At 40.8% G+C, this 8,250-nt stretch overlaps 1 non-coding gene across 1 annotated transcript; it reads right to left on the bottom strand.

The window, feature by feature from the left end:
• Window positions 1-7,939: 7,939 nt before the first annotated feature.
• LOC134483707 (U6 spliceosomal RNA) lies at window positions 7,940-8,046 on the bottom strand. Its single transcript, XR_010060591.1, has one exon. It is a non-coding gene; the product is annotated as a U6 spliceosomal RNA (small nuclear RNA).
• Between the last annotated feature and the right edge of the window lie 204 nt (window positions 8,047-8,250).

Raw genomic sequence — 8,250 nt, 5'->3', positions numbered from 1 at the left:
GACATAAGTATTGTGAGTCTGTGCAAAATAGAGCCTCTCTGATGAAACTTCAAAGGATGGCAGGAACTCTATTGGTGACTGGCTTAGAAGCAATTAATATAATTTTGGCAAACAATCTGTCTCTTTTCTGTCTGTTTACTAAGAAGTGACCTGAAGATAAATAAAAAGCTAATTGACTAATTGTTTTGAGCAAACTTCAAGGGGTAGATATCCGGTGACCTTCCTCAAATGGTAGGAATGTGTGTTTGTATTTTCCATTGTTAATGTAGCCAGGACTTCAGTTAATCCCTCCACATTCAGGGTCTGGACACATAGGAAACTGCAAGATCTCCCAGGATTTGGAAAATATCCCAATTGCTGAAAGGTCCCAAAACATGTTGTCACCCCACACACATTGGGAAGCAACTTAAAGGAACATGACCCCCTCATTCTCAGGAGGAAGGGTGGGTGGGTGGTTATTTGTCTGCCGTGGGCTGTAGATGATTATTGTCAGTTAGGGGATTGGTTGCAAGTTCTTACTGGCCATGGTCAGGGAGGAAACAGTAAAGCAGATTCGAATCAGGGATGTCTTTCTTCCTTTCTCTTTCTCTCCTCAATTCTCTGTCTAATGTTGTGGGAAATCAGGAGAAGGGACTAAAATGACAAAATCATAGATCACTGTATCTCTCTTTATACTAGAAAGCAATACCAAGTCTCAAATATTTTAGGATGGCATGGATTTTTGAATGATGATAGAATTTAAAATTGTACTTGCATAAATGATTCAATTCATTTTTAAGACATAAGTATATGCAACTTATTCACAATGTGGTGTAAAATTCTAATTTTATAAAATTACTACTGCACACTGCCGTGGATAATTAAGGAATTCAAGCTAGTACTTTCCAACTATAAATAATCAGTCTTCCAGTCATGTTAGGTACTGCTTTAGTTAGGTACAGAAATAAGCTTGATTTATCTTCCTGTGTATGTTTTTAAAGTTAAGTAGGAAGTAAATCCCTTGGGAAAAAAAGCCACATTTGTCCACTGAGATAGACATTACATACCAAGGTGGTTCTCAAATCCTTTAGAGATCTGAAGAATCTGCCATTTCAGATGTCCTAATAGTTAAAGGCTTTTCACAGTGGGAGAGACCTCAACTCCTGGTAGTGTCCCCAATCTATTCTGAAAAAGATGATGGGCTCTAAAGAACCATTGGGTGAAATACTACCTACTTACCTCTACTGCTGCCAGAAAGCTGTCCAGACTGTGCAGAAGTTGATCATGGGGAAGTCTGTGTCCCACTTTTTGGAAAAAAAAATAGGATAGTCCTTCAAGTGACCTGCTTCAAAGGATTGTTGTCAGAGCTCCTGGCCTAGTGAGTTGAAGGTGGATGCCACAGTGACACAGGAATATTTGCTGACTGACTCCCAGGGTAGCCAACAATTTCTGTCATTTCTTTAGATTTGGAAGCTGTTTGCTCTGAATTTCCTTTTATTCAGGCAACATTTCTCCTCCTCAGATCTTGGATGGGGTTGAAGATTAGATAGTTTAGTCTTAACCTTTTCTTGTTATGAGAATCAGAAAAACAAACTTGTTCACCATCGTGCAGAAATGTGACAGCCAGGAACCTGGACAGGAACAGGGTGGACATGGGAGGCTCAGAAAGCAGGGCTCTATGGACAGTCCACAGCAGTATCAAAACTCCTGCGATAACCGCTCTGGCACCATAAGTCCTGAGAGAGGATGGGGATGCCAGGAGAGTGTGCGTGGTCTGCCCACTGCCTGGGACTTTTAAAAGCTTGTACCACCCCCGAGCACGTAGAAGAGCTTGAGCAGAAAGAGGCCGATGCCCAGAAGCCGCTGCTGTGGTAGGAGGCAGTTATGGCGGTTGGAGGTGGGGGTAGAAGCAGAGGAGGGATGGGAGAAGACTGAGGAGTTTCCCCAAAAGACAAGAACAGACACCATCCTTACTACTCCAGAACCCACGTCAATCCCACCCCACCCCTAAAATGCCCAGTCCACTGCCAAACCTCCCCACGCCAAGCATTCACAGCTTCATCCCCACTGTGCTTATTTCTTAATTTTTTTAACTTCTTATTTATTCTCTGTGAACCTCACATCCTGCAGCTCAACTCCATTCATCTGCCCTCCCCTCAGGTCTGCACTCCACCCTTGCATCCTGCTCTAAATCAGAGCAAAAATAATCTTCGTGTGGAAGCTGAATAAAGAAAAAGAAAAAGAAAATTTGTACGCAAAAAATGTGTCAAATTTTAAGGATGAAAGACATAAACGCTTAAATTGTTTGGAATTAATGAAAGTACATTTGGTCTCAGAAGACTTATTACGGTTAATAAATGCAAGTTATGATAGATAAGGGATACAAAGCTTAAAAAGTGATAGAAAATGATTTAGGTACAAAATTTTAGACTAATATAATTTAGATAATGAAGTACCTTCTCCAATTTTGCAAAATACGAATGGACAGAATATTGTGACAGTAATTCTTACCTGATGCATCTCATAAGTTTTCTTATTTTATCTAGCTTATTAATGTTAAATTAAAGGTATTTCTTGGAGTAAAAGGGGAAATGCTGAGGTGACCTCCCTTTGTACTAAGGTGTGTCAACTTTCAATTGTTAGTTCTGTACTGGCAGTCAGCTAAGTGCTGGCAGGATTTCTCTTGTCATTTCTATGTCCCATCATCAGGTTTGCTATTTTGTGGATGTTTGTCCTTCTCACCAGCTCAACACAAGCTAAAAGATGTATCAGGTGTTGTCTCACTGCCGATTGGATGTAATAAAGATCTGATGGCCAAGAGCTGCGTCAGGAAGTATGTGGGCAGAACTTCCGGGCATAGAGAGGGACATAGGCAGAGGCAAGCTGAAGCAGGAGATTCAGAATAGACATGGGCAGGAAGAGATATGGAACAGACCACGGCAGAGGGGTAAAGAGCTAAGCAGCAGGTGGGTCTCAATGGTAGAAGAATAGGGTTAAATTTTAGAGAAGATGAGGGACTGCCCAGTGAAAGGCCTAAGATTCAAACTATGTTCGAATTCTCCATGTCCCATTTACATCTCAGGCAGCTCTGTGAAAATAGTACCCAATACAGTATTAACATGGCTTTGAGCCTGTGGTTTGGTTACTTTTGGTCACTGTTCCTCAAGACTGCAGGAGAAGGAACAACACACAGGGCAAACACATGAAAACCATGTGCAGCTTAGAGTGGAAAAGATCACTAAGAAGTTTAATGTCACAGCAAAGTCATGTGCTGAAGAGGAGGGTGACATAGTTAAGGAGATGAATGTTATTAACGATAAGCCTCCTGCCTCTGTACTGTAGAGATGTGGAAGGTGTCCTCAAGGCAAGACTCTTACCAATTAAAGTTCCAACTTGGAAAAGGGAGCTCAATAGATTTCGAGCTCCTACAAAGCAAGTGCATAGGGAAGCTGCTGCAGTTGTCATCCAAGCAGGCAGCTGACAGGTCAGTGCACCTCATGTGGCACGGAATTTGGAGGAAAAAAGATTTTAAGATTCAGGATGACATGAACAGGACCAGGCGACTCTCGCATTTATGTTTTTATTATTTGAGGCTTGAATTAGAATGATACTCATAGTTGATGTTTTTTAGTTTTCTTTCATTATTTTATCTACATTTCCAATTTATCTCCCACTCCATGTTCCTCTACATGGCCCCCTCTTCTGTCCCCCACACTCTCTCCCTATGAGATTTCTCCTCCACCCACCAATTCACTCCCGCCTCAGAGGCCTAAGTTCCAATATCATGGTTCATGAAGCTTCCTCAGAAACAAGGGTCTCCCGTCCCAGTGATCCCAGATAAGCTAGTCCTCTGCTACATATCTACCTGGAGACAAGGGCACACCCTGATTCTTTTATTAGTTACCTTAGTTAAGGTGTCTTCACAGCAATAGAGCAGTGACTGACAGGCTTATATTCACTTTGCATCCCAATTGCTGTCCTTCCTCTTGTTACTTCTCTCCCACAGTTCCTCCCCAATGTCCTCACACCATCTCCTCTGAGAGAGTAGAGGAATATCCCTCAGAGTGTGCATCCACCAAGACACATCAAGTTTTTGTAGGGCTGGTGCCCCTTCTCCCACTGAGGCCAGGGAAGACACCTGAGTTAGGGTATCAGATTCCACAGACAGGCAAACCTTTGGGGATAGCCTCGGCTCCAGTTACTTACAACAGTGTATGTAATACTGTATTAAACTTAGTAAGGTTTATTTATCTTCACCTGGCAACTCATCCTGAGAAACAGTGCTCTGGCCTGATGCTTTTGTTTTCAGCCCTATCTTCCTCTTTCTTCTGTGCTTACCACTGTAACACAGGAGAAGCTGCTAATATTAATGTTGCCAGATCTTTCCGGTCTGGGGGATAATTCTATTCTGAGTTGTATATGGATGTAATATCTTCTTTACGTATGATGAATATATACTTCAGGAAAGGACTGCTTCCTTGTTTCTATTAAGATCTAATATGACGAAAGGATTCTGATTAATATTCCAGAATCGTAGGCCACCAGGTTGGTACGTCATCACTCACTGAAGTGAGGTGAATTTTATAACACCTTTTGGCCACCCACTTTCAATGTCATTATGTGGTATTGCCTTAGGCTCTTTTCTACATTCCCCTGCCTTTGGCTGAGTATATGTTTGAGGTCTCTCTGTGACTGTGCAAAGAAGTAAGAGCTAGGGCTGGGCCACAGAATAAGAAAGTACTTGTTCATCCAAAAACAAAAACAAAAAACAAACAAACAACCAAAAAAAGCTCTAGGGTAAAATATCGGTGCTAGTGCTGAACTGAACTGCCAGAGGTAATTTTTTAAAGTAAATAACACTATCTTGGGGCTGATAATATGAATCAAATATCCTGCAACATAAGTTTGCAATGTTGCCTGCATTTTATAAATCAAGTCTGACCACCGTTTTGGTTCTTTCCAATCATGTCTGAGTGCATCATCACGGGAACCCCAAAGAAAATCAGAAATGGGTCCTTGAAGCTGATGCACAGGGCCAGTATAGACCTGAATATTACAGAGGACACCTTGATTCTTAACACAAGGGATCATTTCGACATCCCTCTTGTCACATAATTTATGACAAGATGTCACCTTTCCTAACCTTAGCTTCTTTTCCTAAGTGTTGCTGAAGGGAAGATTTGGTGTCAAGAGGTCTGGACTCAGACCACAGGAACACTGAATTCATTTAAATAGTGTAGTTCATTGAATGCACACACCAATACAGTTCAACCAGAGCAACAGCTCACAACTGTGTACTGGACATTGCTAGGCACAGCTCATTGCAAAATCCACATGGGCTAAAGCACAAGTGCTGGAAATGCTGCTGTCTATGGGCCCTGACTCGGGTCATTTTACACATAGTTGTTCCTATTTTCCTTGAATCTAATGGGTCCTATGTGAAGCTCATAGTTGGGGAACTTGTTAAGATTAACAAACCTCGTAACATACAGAATATAACAGGGTATGTGACCAGCACCACACAGTTCAATGTCAGGTTTTTTTGTTTTTTGTTAGTTTGTTTGTTGGGATCCATGATGTGGAGTATCTCTGATGGCTTCCTTCTAATCCCTTGAAAGGATCCCTGGGGATTGGCCTCAGTACATCACACTTCTTGATGGGGCAACAACACTCAAGGAAGCTTGAGATTGTCATAGGCACAGTATTATGCTACATATACAGAGTAGATAATACTACTATGTTCAGATGATGATATCCATTTGTATGCACTCTTAAGGTGAACCTAAGGAAAGAGAGATCAAGGTACTTAGAATAGAAAGATCAGTCCCAGTTTTTTTTTTCTTCTACCATTCCAAACTGAACGACTGGTAGGGAGAGAATGGTAGATAATCGAGAATTGGTGGATGATGCTTTGAATGCAGGGTGGGTTTCTGTGCTGGTTTTAGACAGGATCTCAAGTATCTGTCTAGGAAATTGTCCATTTCCTGAAGATTTTCAAGTTTTGTTGAATATAGGTTTTTATAGTAAGATCTAATGATTTTTTGAATTTCCTCTGAATCTGTTGTTATGTCTCCCTTTTCATTTCTGATTTTGTTAATTTGGACGCATTCTCTGTGTTCTCTCGTTAGTCTGGCTAAGGTTTTATCTATCTTGTTGATTTTCTCAAAGAACCAACTTTTGGTTCTGTTGATTCTTTCTATGGTCCTTTTTGTTTCTACTTGGTTGATTTCCGCTCTGAGTTTGATTATTTCCTGCCTTCAACTCCTCCTGGGTGTATTTGCTTCTTTTTGTTCTAGAGCTTTTAGGTGTGCTGTCAAGCTGCTGACATATGCTCTTTCCTGTTTCTTTCTGCAGGCACTCAGCGCTATGAGTTTTCCTCTTAGCACAGCTTTCATTGTGTCCCATAAGTTTGGGTATGTTGTACCTTCATTTTCATTAAATTCTAAAAAGTTTTTAATTTCTTTCTTTATTTCTTTCTTGACCAGGTTATCATTGAGTAGAGCATTGTTCAATTTCCAAGTATATGTGGGCATTCTTCCTTGATTGTTATTGAAGACCAGTTTTAGGCCGTGGTGGTCCGATAGCACGCATGGGATTATTTCTATCTTTCTGTACCTGTTGAGGCCCATTTTTTGACCAATTATATGGTCAATTTTGGAGAAAGTACCATGAGGAGCTGAGAAGAAGGTATATCCTTTTCCTTTAGGATAGAATGTTCTATAAATATCCGTTAAGTCCATTTGGCTCATGACTTCTCTTAGTCTGTCTACATCTCTGTTTAATTACTGTTTCCATGATCTGTCCATTGATGAGAGTGGGGTGTTGAAATCTCCCACTATTATTGTGTGAGGTGCAATGTGTGTTTTGAGCTTTAGTAAGGTTTGTTTTACATATGCAGGTACCCTTGTATTTGGGGCATAGATATTTAGGATTGAGAGTTCATCTTGGTGGATTTTTCCTTTGATGAATATGAAGTGTCCTTCCTTATCTTTTTTGATGACTTTTAATTGAAAATTTATTTTATTTGATATTAGAATGGCTACTCCAGCTTGCTTCTTCTGACCATTTGCTTGGAAAATTGTTTTCCAGCCTTTCACTCTGAGGTAATGTCTGTCTTTGTCTCTGAGGTGTGTTTCCTGTAGGCAGCAGAATGCAGGGTCCTCGTTGCGTATCCAGTTTGTTAATCTATGTCTTTTTATTGGGGAGTTGAGGCCATTGATGTTGAGAGATATTAAGGAATAGTGATTATTGCTTCCCGTTATATTCATATTTGGATGTGAGGTTATGTTTGTGTGCTTTCATTCTCTTTGTTTGTTGCCAAGACGATTAGTTTCTTGCTTCTTCTAGGGTATAGCTTGCCTCCTTATGTTGGGCTTTACCATTTATTATCCTTTGTAGTGCTGGATTTGTAGAAAGATATTGTGTAAATTTGGTTTTGTCATGGAATATCTTGGTTTCTCCATCTATGTTAATTGAGAGTTTTGCAGGATACAGTAACCTGGGCTGGCATTTGTGTTCTCTTAGGGTCTGTATGACATCAGTCCAGGATCTTCTGGCCTTCATAGTTTCTGGCGAGAAGTCTGGTGTGATTCTGATAGGTCTGCCTTTATATGTTACTTGACCTTTTTCCCTTACTGCTTTTAATATTCTTTCTTTATTTTGTGCGTTTGGTGTTTTGACTATTATGTGACGGGAGGTGTTTCTTTTCTGGTCCAATCTATTTGGAGTTCTGTAGGCTTCTTGTATGCCTATGGGTATCTCTTTTTTTAGGTTAGGGAAGTTTTCTTCTATGATTTTGTTGAAGATATTTACTGGTCCTTTGAGCTGGGAGTCTTCACTCTCTTCTATACCTATTATCCTTAGGTTTGATCTTCTCATTGAGTCCTGGATTTCCTGTATGTTTTGGACCAGTAGCTTTTTCTGCTTTGCATTATCTTTGACAGTTGAGTCAATTATTTCTAAAAATATGGAACGCTTCACGAATTTGCGTGTCATCCTTGCGCAGGGGCCATGCTAATCTTCTCTGTATCGTTCCAATTTTAGTATATGTGCTGCTGTAGCGAGCACCAGGATAGACATTCTTTATCAGCAGGTCTCAGGGTAGAACTGGATATGTGACCCTGTTCTACAGCACTGTCCAGAGTGGTAAATGCAGCTTCTGAAGAGGAATGCAGGCCTTGCCTCTAGACCTCCACCTTCCAGGCCTGTCTGGAGAGCCTGATGCCCTGGCAAAAGAGACTCCTTCTCTCCAGAGGAGCACTGCAGTCAAAT

The sequence above is a fragment of the Rattus norvegicus genome, chromosome 19, assembly GCF_036323735.1.
Source record: "Rattus norvegicus strain BN/NHsdMcwi chromosome 19, GRCr8, whole genome shotgun sequence".
Classification (NCBI taxonomy): domain Eukaryota; kingdom Metazoa; phylum Chordata; class Mammalia; order Rodentia; family Muridae; genus Rattus; species Rattus norvegicus.
This window is presented reverse-complemented; position numbering and strand designations above follow the sequence as displayed.